This window comes from Crocodylus porosus, unplaced genomic scaffold, assembly GCF_001723895.1.
Source record: "Crocodylus porosus isolate Cpor-Errol unplaced genomic scaffold, CroPor_comp1, whole genome shotgun sequence".
Classification (NCBI taxonomy): Eukaryota; Metazoa; Chordata; order Crocodylia; family Crocodylidae; genus Crocodylus; species Crocodylus porosus.
Window position 1 is genome coordinate 9933084 of NW_017728922.1, and position 21797 is coordinate 9954880.

The 21797-nt window shown below is 47.4% G+C and overlaps 1 long non-coding RNA gene across 1 annotated transcript in view; it reads right to left on the minus strand.

The window, feature by feature from the left end:
- Positions 1-10715: 10715 nt before the first annotated feature.
- LOC109313336 overlaps positions 10716-21797 on the minus strand; it is an 18848-nt gene continuing 7766 nt past the window's right edge. The window contains exon 3 of the long non-coding RNA XR_002102024.1: positions 10716-10830. This is a non-coding gene — a long non-coding RNA (uncharacterized LOC109313336). The remainder of the gene's footprint in view (positions 10831-21797) is intronic.

Below are 21797 nucleotides of genomic sequence, written 5' to 3' on the forward strand. Positions count from 1 at the left end.
TTACACTGTTGCAGATAGGTCTTAAGGTGACAGTAAGCAAATTTTGATTGGTAAAAGGGCAGCAGTAGCGTACAGTGCCAGATGGAACCACCAGGCTATTAAGAAATATCTCTGCGGGCAGAACAGCCAGAGGCCTCTGGGTCAGGACGAAATGAAGGTCAAACCAACAAAAGCATAGGGAGCGAAGATTCGGAGTTGACATCACCGGAAGAGTAAGCCGCACTAAGATCTTGAGGATTGTCTTGAGGGCTGGTGTATGGACAGGGTGTAGGAGAGGTGGAGCCCCACGTACATCTGCCAGAGGATGTGACAACTCCTGAGGTCCCCTCAATGGGAGTCGGCACCACTGAAGATCTATCCGAAGTCATGGCACGTGATTTTTGGGGTTCTCCCCAAAGTGATCGAGGGCCTCCTCTGGGATTGTATGAAGTCCTATCATGCCCAAAACCAGGTGCACATGCTAAAGCTGTACAGGAGCAGATAATCGAACTGAGACAGGCACAGTAACCAACAAAGAAAAGAAAGGGAAATTTGAGTCAGTCTGTGCACAAACTGCTGGCTTTTCTAGAGACTGAATTATAAAATTTGTCTTTAGAGACAGGTAAGACCACCATCTACTGGTGCAGAAGAACATGTAGTATTGTCAGCTAGTAACTTTAATGAAGTGGTTGTTATGAAGTGCAAACAGCTTCCTGTCTGAAATGCTTAACATGGGTTTCTCCTTCCCTTGGCTTCCTTGATCTTGGTACTTAAAGGAAGATTGTAATGAAGTCCTGCCCTGAGGTGGTCATGAAGCTCCCTGGTGGCCACTTAGCCTCTGTCCCACCCTGTTCTCAAGGCTGCCTTCCCTTCTGTTCATCTGCCACATATGTAAATAGGTATTTAGAAATGAGAGGCAGCTCCAGGGATCCCTGAGCAAGATCTCATCCACTCACGAGCTACAGCCAAATTGTTCATTACCGTAAGGACTAATTTTGTGGTTTCCTCATCCCCCCTTCTAGCTATGCCCAAGCCTGGCAGATGTTACCAATCAATCAATTCTTGCCCTACTCTCAAGGTGCGCCCTCCTTCCCAGTTCAATTAATTCAATTGGCTCTCAGACCCCAATCTACTCTGTCCACCACTCCTTGGGATTTCTGCCCATCTCTAGGTGCTGGGCTCTGTAGCCCCACCTCTGCCCCCTCTCTGGGCACTGGGCTCTCTAGCCATGTCTCTGCCCTTCTCTGGGCACTGGACTCTCTCTAGATCCATCTCTAACCTTTCATCTACCCTGCTCCCAGGCTCTGTCTTTACTGCCAGGCCAATTCTCCTCTCTGCCTTGTTCCCAGACTCTGGCCCCGATCCCAGGACTCCGACCTTCCCCAACAGTCCCAATCCCAAACCACCAATGTTCTATAATTCCCCTCTACCCTGAACCATGGTCTCTTCAGGCAAGTCAGCAATATTCTACTTGCCTTGCTTAAGGGTATCCCAGGTGTGAGTCAGGAGCTTCTCTGCAGTCCTCCTATTCAGCAGCCCTTCCTTCCACACCCTCCAGGGCCAGACTACCTGCCTCAGCTCAGACCCTGGGCTTATATACTCTCTAAGCCCTGTCCCCTTCCCATCAGGTGTCTCCCCTGGATTACTGTCTTAGCCTTGTCTTGCAGCCTAACGGGATTACTAAACTCCCTGTTATAAGATGCAAACGATGACAATACCATAAGCCCCATATCCAATTTTTGGCATGTGCAAAACACAATGCACATCAGTTTTGCAAAGGTAGCTAATTGCATTTAGAATGAGAAATGGCAAAATCATCTGACAAATTTGCCTCCAAATAACACAGCACTTTTTAAACAAAAATTCAACTCACTCTGCTCACTGATTCTTCCTTTTCTCTCCCCTGCCCCAAATCATTTTATCTCCAAATATGTGAAGAAATCTATAGAGCATTTCTCATCTACAAAGAGGTCCAATATCTTGTCCCATCATTCTAGACATGATAGCTATGGAAGCAGGTATTAAAGGCAATGTTACTGTGTAAGAAGCACTTTGAGCTAGTAGACTTATATGTCACTCCTGGAAGTACTTGCTTTCCAGAGTCATTTAATATTATAGTAACAATCATTACAGTATGATCACATTGAATACCAGGACTTGGTGTACAATTTGTAGCAAACCATCTATTATAGAAATGTCACTTTCTTCTCTTCAACAATTTGTTCTTGAACAGACTTTGCAGTTTAGAACTTCTCAGTGATTATTTCCTATGAACAAATTTCAGATTTTCAAGGTCTTTGGCAACAATATGGCAACATCATCTTATGGATGGAGACAATAATCTGGAATAAGTCACTTCATTATTCTTGATTGTAAAATAAGAGTAAATACCTTGTCCCTACTTCATGAAGTCCTGTGAGATCTTTGGCTAAAAGATCTAAAGTTAAGTAGCATACTGGTTTGACTAGTCAATGTTTTTAATGTCTGCATCTCATCTTAACAACTCTTCCTTATCTAAAGCAAGAATACAAAATTCAAGGCATGCTTTCAAAATGCACTGAGTGAAGTCTTTGTATTTGCAATTGTAAGCATGTCCATACTGCAGCATCTAGCATGCTTGTCTGAGGACTGGGGACTCTGTTTGCTCCAGACACTAATTAAAATCTGAATGTGATATGCTAGTTTACTGTGTTTTTTATATTATTTTAATGGCTACTTCATTTCATGAATGCTTTAAAGCAAAGAAAACACAGCTATGGGATGAACATGAAGTTCTTAAGCATGTAAAAAGTACAATAGAGACCAACCTCATAAGTGGTATAGGATGTACCTTTAAATATACCTACAAATATACAAGAATAAGAATTAAAAACAGAATGGTAGAGAATGCACAGACTGCTTCTACAGACGGGTCAAGTCATCTACATGTACTGGAGCAGGAGGTGATGGTCAAGTGTAATCATAAAAGCAGTACCTAGGGTGCTGCATGTACCATATTTACTTGCATATAACACACCAGCTAATAATACACACACTTTGTTTCGGCATGTGAGTATTCTTGGGAAGAATAAAGAAAACTAAATTCTAGAATCTTAAATGCCATTGCACAGATTCAACCTGGATGAATGCTGGACCTAGGCAAGAGGGGTAGAACCCACTCCTTGTCATTCAGTCTCTAGCTGTAGAAGTACATTCTGTGCAGTGGATACAAAGAGAGTATTTGCAGTCCCATGAAGTCAAGGAACAGTCACAGTCCAACCTCTGGAGCATCAGCCTCCCGAGAGTCTTCTTTGTGGATAGACTCTGACTTTAAGTCACAATTAAGCCCTCTAAGTCACTTTCACTTTGTTTCACTAATGTAACAGCTTTGTTACATGGTCAAAGTAATGAAATCAATAGAGCCGCTCAGGAACAAGCTGCATTCCCATCTGCCTCGTATATCACTGCCTAACTTGCCAGCTATGTTCTGCTTCCAGAAGTCCATATTTCATTTGCAAAGGTACCTCTTGAAGCCTCCTGGTAGATAGACCTAAAACCTCACATACATTAAGGCACCTAAATTGGCACCAGGTCAGCTAAAAAGAGTTTCTTTATTGCTGGTGAGAGATAATGATGATGTATTAGGCAAAACAAACACGGCTTTATTTTCAAGTCCCAGGACATTTTGCAAGGGCCTGTCAATCAAAAAAAATCTTGCTTGTATTCTGGACTGAGCTTACACTATGCTTTCTGCACAGAGGGAGAATGAGGTTTCAATTCTATGTGACATTTATCTTAAAAAGTTGTGTTTTAGAGGTTGTCTGATGAAAAACATGCCTCAAACATCCAGAGCCACTGGAAAGAAGTGTACTTAAGTGATGATGGTTTGCAATGAGTAACATCCAGGCATAAGAATTTATATATGATTATTTCTGAAGAGAAAGGAATAATCCTAGACTAGATGACTTTTTTGTGTGTGGCAGGGATGGGCAATTATTTGGTCTGGAAGGCCACTTAGGGAGTTTTGTTGTGCTGTTGAAGACCACCGGGGGCTGCTGACCTGGCCATGGTCCCCCATCATGGCTATTTACACAGCCTGGTGCAGCAGGCTAGGGGTGGGGGGCAAAGGGGCAGATACCAGTTGATCCTATCTGGGCCCATCCACCCCACACCCACTCCCAGGACCATGGCCAGGATTGGGGGAACTGATAGAACAGGTCTTGGTCCTGAGGCAGAGCTGGGATTCTGTCCCCGCATGTGTCTGAAACAGGTACTGGTTCCATGGACAGGGGGTCAGCCACTGGCCATGAAACTGGTGTTTGTCGTAGAAATGTTCAGGGAGTGGATTATGGCTCTGCCCTGGGCCCTGGCCCTGCACTGTCACTACCCAATGAGCCTGGACCTGTCCCCAGCCCCACTCACCTGTCCCTCTCCCAGACACTGCTCCTTGCCCACCTGCAGCCCCATCCAATCCACCAAGCCAAATGTGCCCTGCCCACAGTGGTCCCAGGTCTGTCTCCATGAAGACCCCAGTTGCTCTGTCTGGTGTCAGCATCTGGTAGTGCAAGGTAGATGAGCCAGGGTGCCTGAGCAGCAGGACTATATCCAGGAGTGGTGGCGGAGATACTGGAAGTAGCACCTGAAAAGAGCCACCACCATGATGGCTGCTCAGAAGATCAGTCTGGCTGCTGCACCACCTCTGCCCCACCACTGTGCCACCTGGTGCTGCAGACTGCAGCTCCCAGCATGGGGATAATGCAGGCTGCACCTCAAGCCAGGCAGCATCTTCATGCCCAGGGGCAGCAGAATGTGCTGCACACACCACAGCCCATGCTGATGCCCACAGCATAGCCAGACAAGGTCAAGGGACCCACGGCAGTCCAGACAGAATCACTTGGCAGGTCAGATCCAGCCTGGGGCCATATTTTACCCACACCTGCTATATGTCTGTAGCTCTTAATAAGCAACTACAAGCCTAGTCCAACTAAGGGAACACTTCACAACTACAGAATTGTGGACTTGCCCATGACAAGAGAACCATTCTGCCTCCATGCAGCAGTCTGTTTTTTATCTACTCAGGACTGAGTACAGTTCTAAAGAGCACTGAGGGCCACAGGAACAGTGATGGAAGCTGTGCTGGGGGAGACTGATTTTACTATGAAAATGATTATGAAAGGTGAGGAGCAGGGATTTATACTCCCATACAAACACCTGGACCTAGGGAGCTGTATCAGCTACTGGAGGCAGTCTGTGTGTACAGGCCTTGACTTGGGGAAGTGATGAAGTCAGAGTCCCCTTCTGGAACAGAGTCCAGGTCAAGCTTTCAGAAGAGTCAAAAGCCAGAAAGAGAACTAAGGAGAATGACAGACTCTTTTTATGTCTGGTAGCCACATTTAAGAAATCGGCCAGGGTGAGAGGAGCCTCAAGCTGGTCTCAGTCACACATGCTGACCTGCAGAAGTCCCTGCCACAGGGTCTGTCTGACATGCTTCAATGTTGGTTGGATCCAGGGAGAAGAGCTCTTCAGAGAAGGCTTCCGCACAATGGTGCATCTCACCTGAATCCATGACAGGGGTGCCATCACCTGCCAAGAGGCAGGTAATGTGATTCTTGGCCTCCTGCCTCCTCTCCATGGTGTTGAAGCAGAAACCACAGTCCATCTCCCGAAGGAGCTGGATTTGTGAGCAGACAAACACACCACAGGCACAGTGATCTTCCAGAGTATGAAGCTCATCCGACCTTTCCCAACACTCTCTGCAGTTGGACTGGTTGGTAGGGTCAGCTCCAGCACTTCCCACTGGAGCTGCTCCCAGACCACCTCCCTCTGCCGGGTGTGCTCCGAGTGTAGCTGCAGCAAAAAAGCCGGATGCGCACCTTCCCCATATCCCACCATCTCCAAGCTGAGGGGAAATGTGCCCGTTGCTTCTGACAGGCCAGCCGGAACTCCCAGAAAGCCTCTCTGAAGCTCACATCCTCCAGCAGGATAGCATTGAAATGCCAGTAGGCCGACCCCAGACACCAAAGCCCCAGCGTGTCCTGAACCAAGACAAGGTGGTGATCATCGAAGGGGGTTGGTCTGACACCAGAGGAGTGGGCCTGGGAAAAGTGTTGCAATGAGATATGAATTAGATCCAACTGGGAGTGGCACGCCTGCTCCTCCCCCACCTCACATAGGTGAAGGCAGTGGGGCATCAGGATGACAGGTGCACCAGATGTCCACCAGGGAGTACTCTGTTGGGACCTCCCCAAGGACATCCACGGTGGCCTGCTTCTGCTCCCTGCCTGACCAGCCCTGTATGTCCAGGGTGACATTAAAGTCTCTTCTAAGGACCAGGCACTCATGAGGGTTGAGGGTGCCAATGTAAGTGGTCATCTGGTGAAAGAAGTCTGCCAAGTCCGAGTCCTTTGCAATGCCATACACATTCAGAAGGTTCAGGACTAGCCTGTGAACTCAGACCCAGAGATGCAGCAGGTAGCCTGGCACCACCTCAAAGTCCTGGAGGACCTCTGGCTGGAGGCCTAGGGAGAACAGGGTGGCCACCACACAAGGGGTGGCTGAGCGGTAACTAAAAAGACCCAGCCACCCACCAGTTAGGCTTGTCGGCCAGAGTCATCAGGATCTCCTTCAAGAATACCATAGGGTGCACCACCTCCTGAAGGAAGGAGAGCATCCAGCATCTCCAAAGACCCTTCCTGCAGCCATGGACATTGAGGGTTGTGATCTTAAGCAACCTCATGGCTGGGGGGTGTGGAGCAGATGGTTCAGTAGGGGCCTCATGTGCCTCATCACCCAGCATGGGGCCTGCTGGCTCATGCAGCACCCTCCCATAGGCATAGAAGGAATTTATGAAACTGCAGGCCTGCCTATAGATGCAGGCATTGCAGCACTTAGACCCCTTGCCTTCACCCACCAGCACTTTTGCAGTGTAAAGGATGCTGTCAATATCTACTGAGCAGTCCAAGGTGAGCTGCAGTTTGCTGGTGTACTGCTGAATGTGCTCGCAGTCAAGAGATTCAAGTAGCTCACCCCTGGGGACCACCAAAACCAAGAGATCCACAGGCTCCATGGAGCCTGCCAGTTCTAAGGTGTTCTCCTCCTGGTCCTAGAATGCAGTGGCTCCTTGGATACTGTCTGAACCCCCTGGTCTGCTAAAACCCCAGACTGGCTGGGACTGGGAGAGCTCTGCAGCCCCTTGAAACAGAGTTGGGGGGAAGGGTGGGAGAAGGGTTCCCTCACAAGATGGCAGGGCAGAGCTGGAACCCTGGGGGGGGGGTGTCTGCACAGGATCCCTGACAAGATTGGACCGTTGGTCCAGGGACCCCACTCTGGTGTGGGACCATTGGGTGTGCTAGTAGAAGGGTTTGAGTGGGAAGGGGGAGGAGTAGACCCATCAAGCACTGGGGTGGCATTGGTGCTTGTCTCAAGGTCTTGGGAGAAGGGACTTCCCCCCTCAGGACTCACTGGGGTGAGCCCCAGTGCCCCTGTCTCCCCCAGATTGGAGGGGGAGGGCTCTGCTGCTGGACCCTCCATTGACTTAGCCAATGCCAAAGTGTCCATGCTCTCAGGAGGTAGGCCTTGGCCAGTAGGGGTGTGTGAAATTTTGCCAGCTGTTTCATTTTGACACTGGTATTTGTTAACTTATCTACATAACTGGCTGCTAGCCACTGAAAAAAGCCCAATTGGATTGCAAATGATTGAAATCTAATTTTAAAATCTTGGATAGATTTTCTATCAATTCAATTCATTCACTATTAGTAGCATGAGTGGTAAAATAGTCTTATTATTTTAACAACCTGCAGGAAACCTGCACATTAGAAGAGGAGGTGTAGAAGCAACAAGTTAAGGGGTGATGCCAACAAGTTTCCAGGAAGCTCCATATGCTTGAGGATTGCAAAATAAGGCTGAGCACAAGTAGACAACATGGTACTAAGCAGGGCTCTTAATAAAGATCTAGGTGTTACAGACAGAATCAAGCCTGTTTATTATTCCACTGAGCACTGTGCATGAACCACCCTGGTGTCACCCTCCAAGTTGTCCCTCCAACTTCTATTCTAACCTAAAGGTTCCAACCTGCAGGTTGCTACAACTACTACTGAGCAAGTCCCTATTACATTTCTAGTAGGCAATTCCATTGTAGTGTTATAGGACTTTCAGTGCACTGATTCAGAAGTCCAGTGTTGGAAAGCAGGCACTGGAACCCGAACCACTGCTTCCACGAGCCACTGGTGAACTGATACTTTTTCACTGATTTTGCAGGATGCAACTTCATTGGACTGGCAAGATTACTGGATACTTCTCTCCCCGGGGGTATTGTTTGTACTTACTGTTCTACCATGCAATATTGCTTGTTAGAAGCTCACAGTTGGAGATGATAGAGAGAAATTGAGAGCAAAAAATACAGAGATATATAAGGGAAAAAATCACTTCTGTTCTTAACTGACCAGAAGGAGATGGGGTGGGGAGTAGGGCTGTGTGAAATTTCTCCAGCTGTTCCATTTCAACGCTGTTTTGACTCGTTTCGAGCTCAAAACAGCAAAATGAAAATGAAATGAAGGGCTTTAAAACAGCCTCAAAATGAAATGAGGGCAGTCAAAAAGTTTTGAAAGTTTCAAAAGTTTTGAAACATTTCAGGTTTTGAAGCTGAAACTGGGCTTGCCTGCAGGGAAACAGAAAGTAAGAAGAGGGAGGGGGAAGAGGGGGGAAGAACTGCTCTGACATTGACTGTGTAGCTGGCCAGTGACTGTGATCCTTCCCTGAGTTCCCTTCCAATCCCAGTGCTCTGGGGGAGGGATGGAAAAACAGCATAAAAAGCAGCATTGTTTCAACTAGCCTGCTTTCTGCCTTGTGGTCAGTTAACTGAGCTATCTTCCAGAAGCTCAAGAGCGTTAGACAGCAAAGGCTACTACTACCATTGATCTGACTTCCTACTTGCTAGCCTAGCAAGTGGGATTCTTCAATACCTTTTGCTTTCTTTCTAGACCCTTTTATTTTATTATTATATTCATTGATTTATTCTTTTCAATTTCATAATTATATTGGATATAATACTGTTGAATTTATATAGGAAGGCATATACATTTATATATTTTTATTTTTATACATTTATATCTTGCAGCATATTATAATATAGTATTTATATAGAGAGGCACATATACATTAGGATACTGTGAAGCTTCAGGTGCTGATTTGATTTGGAGGAGATTTGACCCGATTCAGTGGTCAAATCTCTGAATCCAATGTGAAGCTCACCGAATTGCGAAACAGGGCTTTTTTTTTTTTCCTTAAAGGGCCAGGGGCAGGGGTAGGTGGGTCAGCCATGGGGAGCTGGGACACCAGGAGGGGTCAGGGGGCTCATGGCAGAGCCCCCCATGTGGTACCACCTAGTGAGTGGGGGGCTTTTTTTTTTCAAAGTGCTGGGAACTGAGATGGGCAGGGCAGACATTGCCAGGGCTGGGAGAACAGGCAGTGATTTGGAGCAGCAGCCAAATCTTTGAATCAGATTTGGCTGAATCAATTCAGGACAATGATTCAAATCACGGAATTGAATCACTGTCTCTTGAATTGGCCAAATCCGAAGCAAAAACTAGCCACTTCACACAGGCCTAATATACATATATATACTTTTATGAAGACAAGACACTATGAAACACACCATGAAACATGCTGGAAAGGCAGCTGGCAAGACTTCAGGGAGGGGCGGAAAAGGGGGTAGAGGGAAAGGTGTAAGTTCCCCCCCCGTCAAACTGAGACTCAGCCTCATTGCTACACCAAGCAGACATGATGCTCCCACTCATTCTACAGGCAGAAAGGAGAGGGGAGCAGTTCCAGTGCCACTGCTTGTGCCTGTGCCTGTGTCTGCATCCCCTCCAAGAGCACCAGCCATAACCCCCCCACCACCACCTCTATGACAACAAGCAGCAGCACCAGCACCAGCACTAGTATGACAGCCTCCTCCACCCCCATTTCACTTCCCATGCTGAGCCTTCCAGTGCCAGAGGGAGAGCTGGAGTTGGATCTGGATCTGAGTGCCCTAGCAAAGGAAATTCTGGGGAAATAGGGAACAAAACACATGAGCTGATGCATCTCCACGGGCACCACCCCTTGCAGGCTCCTCCTCAGCCTGGCACCAGCAGAAGCATGCTGGAAGGGAAGTCCCCCTCTCACTCCAAAGCCTTCATCCCCCCAAAGACAAGGCAGGCCACCCTGGAACAGTGGGGGAAAGGGTGACAGAAAGTGGGGCACATTGCAAGGGTGAGCTTCCCAACTCGGAGATCACCCAGAGCACTGTGGATATACTTGCTGTGGATGGCCAGCCTTTCTCCTTGCTGTGGAGTGGCCAGGTTTCAGGTGGCTTACAGTGCTCATGGCCCCATCATACCAAGTGCCTGCATGCACCAACTTTATAAGGCATGCAGGGAGTACTTGAGGTAGGAGCTGCGTAAGGCAGGTCCTCAGGTGGCCTTACACTTTACCTCGGACATCTGGAGCAGCCAGGGTGGAAATCACACCTACCTCTCCCTCACAGGGAGCTGGTGTGACCAGTCAGGCCATCAGTGGGCTCTCCTTCAAGCCAAGGTGATGGATGAGTCCCACACGGCAACAGAGATCATGGGGGCCATGAACCATTTGGTGCAGGGGTGGCTTGTTGGACAGGGCAAGCTCACCCATGGGTTCATGGTCACTGACAATGGGGCCAATATTATCAAGGAGGTCCATGATGCCAACTTTGTTGGCATCCACTGCGTGGCACACAAGTTCCACCTCATTGTTCCACCTCCTTGGAGGGGAACAGAGCTGCTGGTGACTGTGTCAGCACCACCAACAAGCTCATTTCCAAATGCAGGAAGGTGGCAGGCTACTTCCACTGCAGAGCTGAACATCCCACAACACAAAATCATGAAGGTTGTGGAGACTCAGTGGAGCTCCAAATACCTGAGGCTGGTGGAGCAACAGAAGGCCATCCATGAGATTGGGGTCAGTGGCCCCCTTAACAGACATGAGTGGGGTACCATCTCCCAGATCTTGGTGGTCCTCATGCCTTTCCACAAGGCCACTGAGACCCTCAGTGCTGGTGATGCCCTCCTTAGCCAGGTGATCCCCACAGTATTGAGGGGACTTCAGAACCAAATGTAGAGCTTCCAGGGGATCAGTGTTCCTGCCTGGGGCAAGCTGCTGTCACCAGATGCCCAAGCACTGGTGAGGCGGCTGAAGGAGGGCATCAGGAAATGGCTTGATCCCTTATAGTCCAGTACAGTCCACGTGCTGGTCACTATGTGTGACCCAAGAGTGAAGGGCAGCATATGCAGCAGCCAAATCCTGAATCAGTGGACAGAGGTGCTGGTGAAGAGAGTCAGGGAGGCAGAACAGTGAAGGTGGGGGGAAGTAGAAGAGGGGGATCCACCATCCCATGATAGCACATCTTCCACCAGCCAGTCTAATCCTCCACCACAGGCAATGTGTGCCAAGGGCATGGCTTCCATGGTGGGGTCCAGAGGCACAGGTCCCACCATCAGGCAGGTAGTGCTCAGGCCTTGGTGGCTGCCTATCTCACCGAGGACATGGAGCCACTGCTGTGAGACCCCTTGGCCTACTGGGCAAGCCGCAGCCAGATGTGGCCGGATCAGGCCACAGTAGCCTGCAAACACCTGTCCTGTCTACCAACCAGTGTTCCAAGTGAGAGGGTGTTCAGCATTGCTGGGGATGTAGTGGCAGCCTACCACTTCTGCATGGATCCTGGTTTGGTGGAGCAGCTGGTGTTCCTGAAGGTGAAACTCCTGCTGCTCCAGGTTCCCCAAGATCCAGGTGCAGATGGAGTGAATGCCACCCTCCTCACTCTGTCCACACCTATTTCATTTTTTTTCATTTTTTATAAGCCATTTAATGCCCCGCTTTCAGAGCTGGAGGGGGCATTCACTGCATCACCAGCAAGCAGGGGAAGAACATTTCCCTGCTGAGCTTCTGTGTCAGGATGAACTTGGAGGTATGGGCTGGGTCTATTGGGAAGAAGGAGGCCCCAGATCCTGGGCATGACCACTAAAACTGCACTCTACCAGGGTCAGGAGGCCTGGTGGGACTTCTGGCAATGCAGCAGCCCCAGGAAATTCCAGGACCGAGGATCTCCCTGGTAAAAGGTAAGTAAGAGGCACCATAACCTCCAGCCACCACACATACACACAGTTCTGGCTGGAGAAGGCCCAGACCTGTCACATCTTTGACAGGCTTGAGGCTTGCTGGTTACAGTGGAGTTGTGAGGTTACAGGTGAGCTCAGCTTAGCTACCTGGAATGCCAGCTTTTGGGTTAAAAAACCCTTTGTCAGGCTTAGGAAGTGCCTGCAGTTGGTATGTGTGCTGTTCCTGGATGGAAGGAATAGTAAAGAAGCCAGAGGCTGGTATGCAATGCAGGCAAGAAAGCCAGTCAGTGAAAATGAAAATGGAGGCATCAGGGGTGAAGGACAGGCTGAGGTGTGGGGGGAAGGGGGATGTAGCAGCACAGGTAAAAGTGGTAGCAGCAGCAGCAGCTTCATGCAGGAAGGGGCATGACCACCTTCCTTCCAGAACCTTCTGAGAGGGCTAGCAACAGTAGTAGCAGTAGCAGCCTGAAGCAGAAAGGGGCATGGCCAACTTCCCCCAGAAGCTCCTGAGAGCAGGCTAGCAACAGCAGCAGCAGCAACAGCCTATGATAGGAAGATGCGTGGTCTACTTCCCCAAGAAGCTCCTGTCTATTTGTATCTTCCCGTGATCATGGGCCATAATGCCCACCTAGTTAATTAATAGCTGCACTGTGTCAGGCCAAAGGTTGAAAGATACAATTTATTTTATTTTTTGGGACAAATAAGGAAGAAACAGGATAGGGGTGACATGGGGGTCAAAGTTTCAAAGTGTAAAAATAAGCTCTCTGGAGGGGGACACCAAGCAAAACCTCCCGGGCTGCATCCACCAGTCCTCAAAGCTGGGTTGCATTGCTGGGGTGTGTTGCAGTGCAGTGGGCCCCTCCCCAAGGGGGGGAAGGCCCATGCAGCAGAGGACCCCACAGGGGGAGGGGTTGGCAACAGCAGCAGAAGCAGCCTGATGCAGGAAGGGGTGTGGCCAGCTTCCTTCCAGAAGCTTCTGAGAGGACTAGCAACAGAACTAGCAATAAGTAGCAGCCTGAAGCAGGAAAGTCAGTATGGTCAACTTTCCCCAGAAGCTCCTGAGAATAGGCTAGCAACAGCATCAACAGCAACAGCCTACGGTAGGAAGGTGCATGGTCCACTTCCCCTAGAAGCTCCTGAGATCAAGCAGCAACCGTAACAGCAGCAGCCTGGGACAGGACGGGGTGTGGCCAACTTCCTTCCAGAGGCTCCTCCCCCGGGCGCTCCTGAGGGCAAGGAGCCCTATACTGCTTGCCAGGGAACGGTTGTATATTGCTGGGGCCAGCACCTGTGGCTCTAGCGCCCCCTGGCTGCAGATCCGGGAGGAGCTGGGCAGAGTCATTTTGCCCCAACTGGCACAACTTGCCCCACACCAAAGCGGATGTCCAGGCACATGTGCTTAGGCAAAAGTCCCCGGCACAAATTTGTGCTTCTCCTATTTGAGCTGCTGCAAGTGTGCGTGCCTGCATGTGTGGACATGCCAACTATGCTCTTTTAGGCTCACCTTTTTTTTTGATGCATATATGCTTGCTTTCAAATAGTTACTGTGTGTCTTGTTTTGACTATGGAAAATAGAACATCAATCAACTTTCATACATTACAGTCTGCACAAAGCTGTAGCTGTGGCTGCATTATCCCTATTTCAGGAGATTTATAATAGCTGTAGAAACTTGCTTTGGGCAGACACAAGGTATATCTGCTATGGAAAGACTTTTATCTTAGAAAATTGGAATAGTATCTGTCCTGGTTGCTGTGGAAGTCTAAGTATAAACTCCCCTTTCATGTTTCCTTAAAGAAGAACGTCAACTGATGCAGGAAAAATTGTAGGACACTTTCAGAGAGTGACAGGGAAAGCAATCAATGCCCAGGTGCAAGCATTTGGAGATCAAGGAGGGCTGCCGCAACAAAGTTGTTACCTGGAATCCACCAACATTTCAGAGTCCTTTAAATTATTTATGGAGTTTCCTTTACTCAGGCTATCCCACATGTTTATGGAAATGATCTTAAACTAGCCCCAGCTTCGGAGAATGGCAGCCCAGTGGACACTGCTTACACCTTCTGGGGTTCAGCTAATTGCCTTCAGCTGGGCACTCATCACTGGACTCTTCAGGAGTCCCTGAACTAAACGCAGGCAGCTGCAGTTGTCTCTGCACTGACACAAAAGCTTAAACCATTTCCTTACTGATCAATGCAGGGAGGAAGGAAAGCCACAATCATCATGGCATCCATCTTAAGTTTTATCTCCTTCCCTCCCCACTCCCCACCAGCTTTTCTCTGCAGCCAGGATTGGCTGTATCAGTTCTCCTCAGGGATTTTTGTTATGGCCATTTGCAATTCCAGCTCAAACCTACCTTTAATCTAATAGACCTCCCACCATGCAAAACATCAGGGGCCAGCCTGTTTTCCAGAAGCAGTAGAAGGTATTAGAAATCTCACCTGAGGAACTTGGGGCCACTGAGTCTTAACTTGAGCCCTAGCACTGATTTGATTTTCATTCTCAAACCAAGGGTCAAAAAACTGTGCTTGAGCTTAACTCTGATAAAAAAAATCACACTCACACTTCAATCTCAGAGCATCCAGGATATGATATGAGGCAATAAAAGCCTGGAAATTCAGTAAAGGATGAAATAAGGTGCTCTCTCTCTTCCACGGCCTGTTGGGTAAAGATATTGTGATGTGTATATCTCTTCTATAAGTGAATTTCCTTGCGCAACCTTAACAGTTTTAATATAGTTTTGTGCCTGCAATAGACATTTTCTTCTGTCCTTGCTACCCGCAGTTACGCAGCTCATTTCTCTTTGTCACTTAGTGCAGAACCGTAGCACTGCTGAAGGTTTATCATCACAGAAACTGGAAGGCAGGGGGGAGAAACACCCACTGTTCGAACTAATGGTTCCATTGATCGATGCCAAGATCCAATGTCAGTTTTGTTTGGTTGCTCCAAGTGCTTGCTGCCACTGGGCAGAAAGTCCCCAAACTCTGTGCTAATGCTTAATAGGGAAATAATATCCCCCACCCTCCTATCCATAGGCATTAAGGAGTTCTCATGGGAACACTAGTTATATACTGTAAAAGCATGAAAGCAATTTGTTTTGGCCTCTTTACTTCATGGCTGTCACTGGCAAGGCCTTGCGAGGGAACAAGCTACAGGGAAAAGAGCCTCATTACACTTGGGGGAAAATCTATTTAGTTTTCATTGCTCAGAGTTAAAACTATATTGTTCTCTGACAGGGAACTGGCTAATAGTTTCCTAGCTTTATGGGAAAAGCTGTGTTGAACTTCAGAAAGGAAATATGCAAAAGGATTCTATAAAAATTACCAATAAAAACTTGTAGGGTGGCATTCTTGCCCCACCTAATCCTTATCTCACAGCAAGGGTTTTAAGGGGCAGAGGGGAATTCTCCCAATGTAGGCACTGCATTGAGCTCCTGTGGAGTCCTGTGCTTCCCCCAAGCATTAACAGAAGAGGAGGGGATTTAGTTAGAGCACAGCCATAGTGCTATTCTAGCCTGTGTGCCTTGCGGCAACCCAGGAAAGGCCTTAGGATAGCCCACAGTAAGGCAGTAAGGGGAGTAGATTAAAGGGAGACTTTTAGCTCCACACTGTAATCCTGTACTGTGCCTCTTGGAAGCACAGTGCAGAGCCTTTAACAGAATATTAGTTCTTAGCTATGTTTTCTGAGACTATCCAATGAAATTCAGTAGAAGGAATGAAGTGGTCATCCATAAATAACTCCATCTGCTAGATAGAACTCATCAGCCATAAATTTCATTACGCTATAAATTTAAACACATAACTTTCTTATGCACTGTAGAATTTCATAGGATGACCTATATGAAGAATGAGACATTTAAACATCTATAGGATGGTTCAAAAAGCTATAGAAGAGCTTGCACATCTTACATAAAGGTGAGGACACTGCTGATCCAGGTAACATAACATTGGCAGCAATAAGAAATATATTGCACTTCTGTCTTGTCTGCATGCATCTGATCAGTTGCCTTTTTTAAATAAAGATTTGGGATGTGTTATAAATATGGTCTGGAGAGCGGATGTGGTAGTGCTGTTATTTTAACACCATCAGTGCTTCAGTAGCTTTGCTATGTAGAAATGGAGAGTGCCAAAGTCAAGTATTGTACAACAGATTTCCTCTCTTTTTTGTTTAAATTAAACTTTTCTTATAAATAGTCATTCTAGATGATTATATAATCTACCACATTTAGAACGTCTCTGCTGCAACCATAGCAACTCATAGAGCTGAATGCGTTAAGTTCAAACTTTGTTCTAAATTTGCCGTTGAGGGTGAAGAAACAGCTTTGGAAACCCTCCCCAAACAACCTCCATTCGTTCTTGTTTGTATTCGGAGTTCAGTCCATCTTTGATTAATGCTACGAGTGTCCGATGCTGGAAAAGAAGAAACTACTACCATGGACCAGTTTGATTAACTAAGTGGCTGTTCAATGTTTCAGTATTTACAACATGCTTATAGAAGTAAATATTTACAGTCTTTTCATTTCAGTCTTTAATGAAGGGTTTTAGGCAGTGAAGCAGCATATTTGGAGACTGAATTCAGTATCACAAAATACAGCACTCAGGACCTGTGCAAAGTTTCTCACCCTACTTCTGCCATTGTGCTTTGTTTTTGACAAGGACAGATAATTCCACAGGGACAAGACAGTTCACGATCAGCCTCCCTCACATGATAACTTCTAAAAAAAGTTCTGGATCCCAGTCTCTTGCTTTACAAGACTCATCCTCCTACTGCGGCAGCTGAGAAACTCCTGCTACTGTATATGCTGCAGAGGGAGAATGGGTACCTTTAATTTTATTCCTGGCTCTATCCAGTGACTTACTGTAACCTTGGGCAAATCATGTTACACCTTGAAAAGCTCTATAGCCCATTACCAACCCACTGAGCCATCCAGTTCCCAAATGCTCTTATTGTATCATACTGAAATTCTACAGGAGGTGAGGTAATAAGTGGGCAAAAATTATTGTGTGCTAAACAGAAAAGGATAGATGAAAACTTATAATACAGAGAATGGTAAAAGGAAAAGCAGTAAAAAGAAGTTGTTTTAATTAACCATGAAATACCCTAACTTGTGTCTATATTAAATATTTTCTTAACCAGATTGAGTCATCCTGCCTTAGCTCATTTTTTCTGGTGTTACAGGTAAGCCTAAAAGCAGCCATATAGGCTCAGCTGTTCGAATGAACTGTCAAACCGCAACTACACTGTAGGCATGTGCACCTGCTTGCACAACCAGAATTATGCACTGGCAGTGTCTTGGCCCAGTAGTAGCACAGAGGTGTCATTCTGTATAAGGTCACCATTGTTCCAGCATTAGTCAAATGGGCAGCTGTATCTAAGAAATTGTATTTTGCCTACAATTGCCTGTTGAGCCTGCATAAAAATCTCTTTTGGATTTTGTGGATATCACCATGTGCACATTTAGGCACTGCAAGCTCATTTCTGAAAGGCTTTTTGAATAATTTGCCTCCAACATGTTATACTCATGTGAATATGGCTTGAGGATTATGACACAGCAACCATGATCTAATCAATAAAACAATGCAATATTCCATAGTATTCTATTTAAAACCTGCATAGCAACAAATGAAAGTGACAGTGTCACACCTCTTATTTCAGGCACGTTCAAATTTGCACAAGGATTTAATATCCTGCTTCAATTGGAAATTTACAGCAATAAAAGACCTAGCAGTGCACGGGCAATAAAAAGCTATAATTACAATTACATTTACAAAGAAAAGAGTGGCAATCAATATCTCATGTATAGACAGTGATTTTGACTATGCCTAATCAATGGCAATGCTAATTATACACTTATAGCAATTAATTTCTTTCCAATTACATCTTAATTAGTAGCCTGGTTGAGGCAAGGGTGCCTAAAGATTGTGTGACAGCAACACACATATATTTTTTGCTGTCTCCTAGCATGAGCTCTGGCACCATTAAGTGCTGGTCTACTTGCTACAGACTGAAGGGAGAACACAGATTAAATGCAAGAATTAATTATGTGCATTTGAAATTGAAAACGAAAAAAGGGCATTAAAAATAGGGCAACTGAGCTTGTACATTAACTCTAGCTTGTTGCTTTAATTTGGTTTCTCATTGATGCTTTCTAATTCCTTTTTCATTAGGTCTGGAGCAGGGATAAATTCCGCCAGAGTTAATACTTTTTGTGGGAATGCTAGACTCATTTTTAATGGGTCTATTCTCCTACCTGTAGGAGATGGATCTTTTTGTTATCTCTTCCTCTATGTGCTAATCCCATGGAGAATTCAATAAACACAGTCATTCAAGGAAATAGTGGCAGAACTGTTAGTTTAACATATGCACAAAACCACCAGGATTCAGTACAATGCAAGTGTTTACAAAAATCAAATAAAAGACCACCTGAACCAGTCTCTCAGAATACTAGCAAGCAGAATTTTCTCTTTGGAATAAAGTAAATAAGTGAATCATTAGCAGGGTGTCCTGGTTTTCTCTGATTAAAAACACCAAAATACATGATTAACATGAAATACCACAATATATATAGGTATCAATTGAACACAATGTTTAATTGATAAATTTATCATTTGAAAGCAATTTGAAAGCTTACCAGTGCCTTAATCACTATAATAAAATTTATTCTAAGCACCTGTGCATTTTGGTATTTGAGTTAGGGTTTTTGTCATGGAAAATCAGAGCTCCCCATGCCCACTTAGCTCACCAGGACACAGCTCCAGGCTCCTCACTCCCCACCCCCAGCCTCCCTTCCCCACCCCAGTCCCGCCAGAGGGGGCCCCAGCTGCCAAGACTATGGGGCCGGGGACCCAAGTCCACAACACCAGCTCCCGAGTCTTGGCTGCCACCTGTGGGAGGCAGTGGGTGTTGCAGCAGAGCAGAGTGCAGAGCCTGGCTCCCCCTTCCCTGCAGACAGCATGGCTGGAGCGGAGCTTGGGGTGGGTGGGGCAGGTGCCAGCTGCCCACTGCAGACTTGGGTTCCCCCCCATGCTACCCTGCCACTGGGGCCTCTGCAGCCCAGTGGGCAGGACCCAGCATGGCAGGGCAGAAAAGGGCTGGGCAGAGAAGCTTAATCTCACTACTGTGAACTCCAAACCACCCTGGCAAGGCACCCCTTGCCCACCTGGCAGCTGCAAGGGTCACAACTCAACACTGCCACCCCTGCTGCTGCCTAGCAGGCAGGGGGCACCTCACCAGGGTGGCACAGGGCTTGCAGTGGTTACAACTGGTAACTTAAGAATGGTATTTAAATGTTTGCTTTTTGGCAATTGCAATTTGGCAATTTATATATGCATTAGAATGGTTTAAGATAGGCAGCAGGGGTTAATTGATTTTGAAAAGCCTGGGTCACACACACACAGTTTCACATAGCCTTCAAGGCAAACAGGCTGTCTGACATAACAAGCTCAATGGATATACACACAGCCTGAGAAACTTGGAGAATGTACCACACTGTGACATAACACAAGATAAGGTGGCACCAGCTTGCAAGGCCAGGGAGGGGGGCCTAGAATTCCTGTTTTGGGAAGGGGGTACATGTGATAGACTTGGAATATGCTGACAACATGGGACATGGACAGTCTGATGACCACAGAGAGAGACCAATCAGTGATAGCCATGGATCAGGAGTTATCAGGAGGGAAGGAGAATACAAAAGCAGAGACTTGAGAGTAAAAAAGGTTCCTGCCCAGGTCCTCCTCCTCCTCCCCAGGAGGGTCCCTTTCCATCTCCCCCTGTTCTCCTCCCTGAGAGTGGCTCCAAAAAGGGGCTCTGGTTTGGGGTCCCTGAAATGGGTCCCTATCCCTGGGAGGGGCCCCCAGGCCACCATGGACAGGGGGCCCACCATCAACCCATCTCATCCACCCCACTGGAGAGGGAGGGGGTGCGCCTCAGCATCCTACCTCCAGGCTGCTGACATGTTGATATCTGAGACCTAAGAGAAGCCTGCATCCTGCCCAGATGTATCCTCTAATGACAACCCTATTGGTAGTATATAGAATTGCTTGATTGTTTGTGTTTTTTTCCCATTATCACTGTGTATCAATACATTTTCCTATTATTGAATGGAAAGGTCATGGTCAGTCTGAGGGTAGGTACCTGATGGGTACTTCTCCCCCCTCCCCCCACCACAAACAAGGCATCTGGGTCCTAAATCCAGAGCCAACAATTGGTGCCCACTTTGGGGCTTGGGGCTCTGTCTCAGGAACTGAGACCAGGTCCAGTGCCAGCAATTGGTTACTGAAGTCCTGGGTTTGGAACCTGAGGGCAGTAACCTGACCAATCAGGGAATTTGTTGATGCAGAGTGACCCTTTCTAGAGGGGTCAGCTAAGACTTGTAGTAAGGTAGAGCTGTATGGCAATTGCAATTAGGGTTGTAAGTTTTGTGCGGGAGATCATCCCCTTGGTTGGCAGTAGATGTTGATTTGCCTAGATCAGGCAGAGTAGTGGGAACGGGTATGTGCTGTGGTCCACTTGGGATTAAGGAAGAACCTTCTGTTGTGCTTGCAACAGAAATCTAGGAGAGAGCAGAGAAAACAATCTCTCCGCTGGAGAGACTGTGCAAATGAACAGAGTCCTTGTGACTCTAAGGTCCTAGTGAAGGGTTACAGTCTTCTGTGTAACATTTGTTGTGTTGTGTGCACACCCCCACCACTCCCCAGAATAGTGTGCAACAGCTTGTTATGAGAAACATCAGGATACCGCTGTGCAAACAGAGATTAGAGACCAGAGTTACCCAGAGTGGAGGGAGAGATTTCTGAGCCAAAGGGAGGTCCTCTGCAGATGCATGATATTAGTGTTATTTTTGAGGACAAGAGGACTTTCCTGAGAGAGCTCACCCATCATCTTTCAGGACGGGGTGGGGAGAGGAAGGGGGCTTTCTTGGTCCTAGATCAGAGCTTGCTAGATTGTGTGTCTGTTGTGAGTACTGACAGGCTGTGGTTTGTAGAAAGCAAGGCCAGCACGGATTGTAAAGTGTGCAGCTGTGAGCGAGAAAGAGACCAGAGTACAGCCCAGATACAGTTATACGCAGGGATCCTGGTTTTCTCTGATTAAAAATAGCAAATTCTCTGGTTAAAACTTGCAGTCTCTGCTTTAAAATCCAAACTTCATGATTAAAATTAAAGACCACCCACAGCCCCCTCCCCAGCGCTTCTGGTGCCCCTCACCCCACCCCCACAGTCTCCTCAGCCCTCTTGATGCCCCTTACTCCCCCACAACAACTCCCCAGCCATACACATACAGGCACAGACATGCAGACATACACGCATGCACAGGCATGGACACTCACCCCAGCAGATAAGTGTGTGTGTAGGGAAGGGATAGGGCAGGGCGGGGGAAAAGGCAAGGTGCTGGGGGGCTGAATCAAGAAGGGGGCAGGAGTATGCCTGCTCAGGAGCAGGGCTGGGGAGTGAGGGGAGAGGTGCCCCTCTGCAGTCTACACTAGCTGGGGGGGGTTACTCTGCCACTGTGCCCCGTGTTGTCTTCCTGTGGCAGCTGCATGGATTAGTGGGCAAACAGCGCGGGGCGCAGCAGTGGCAGTGTGGTGGCAGACACCATGTCTGGGCCGCACATATGGCGCCCAGCTGGCTGCCACCACTGCTGCCCCACGGCCAGCCACACAGCTCTGTGGGCACAGCTCCACAGGGAAGTGACAGTGGCGGCAGCCACTGCATGCG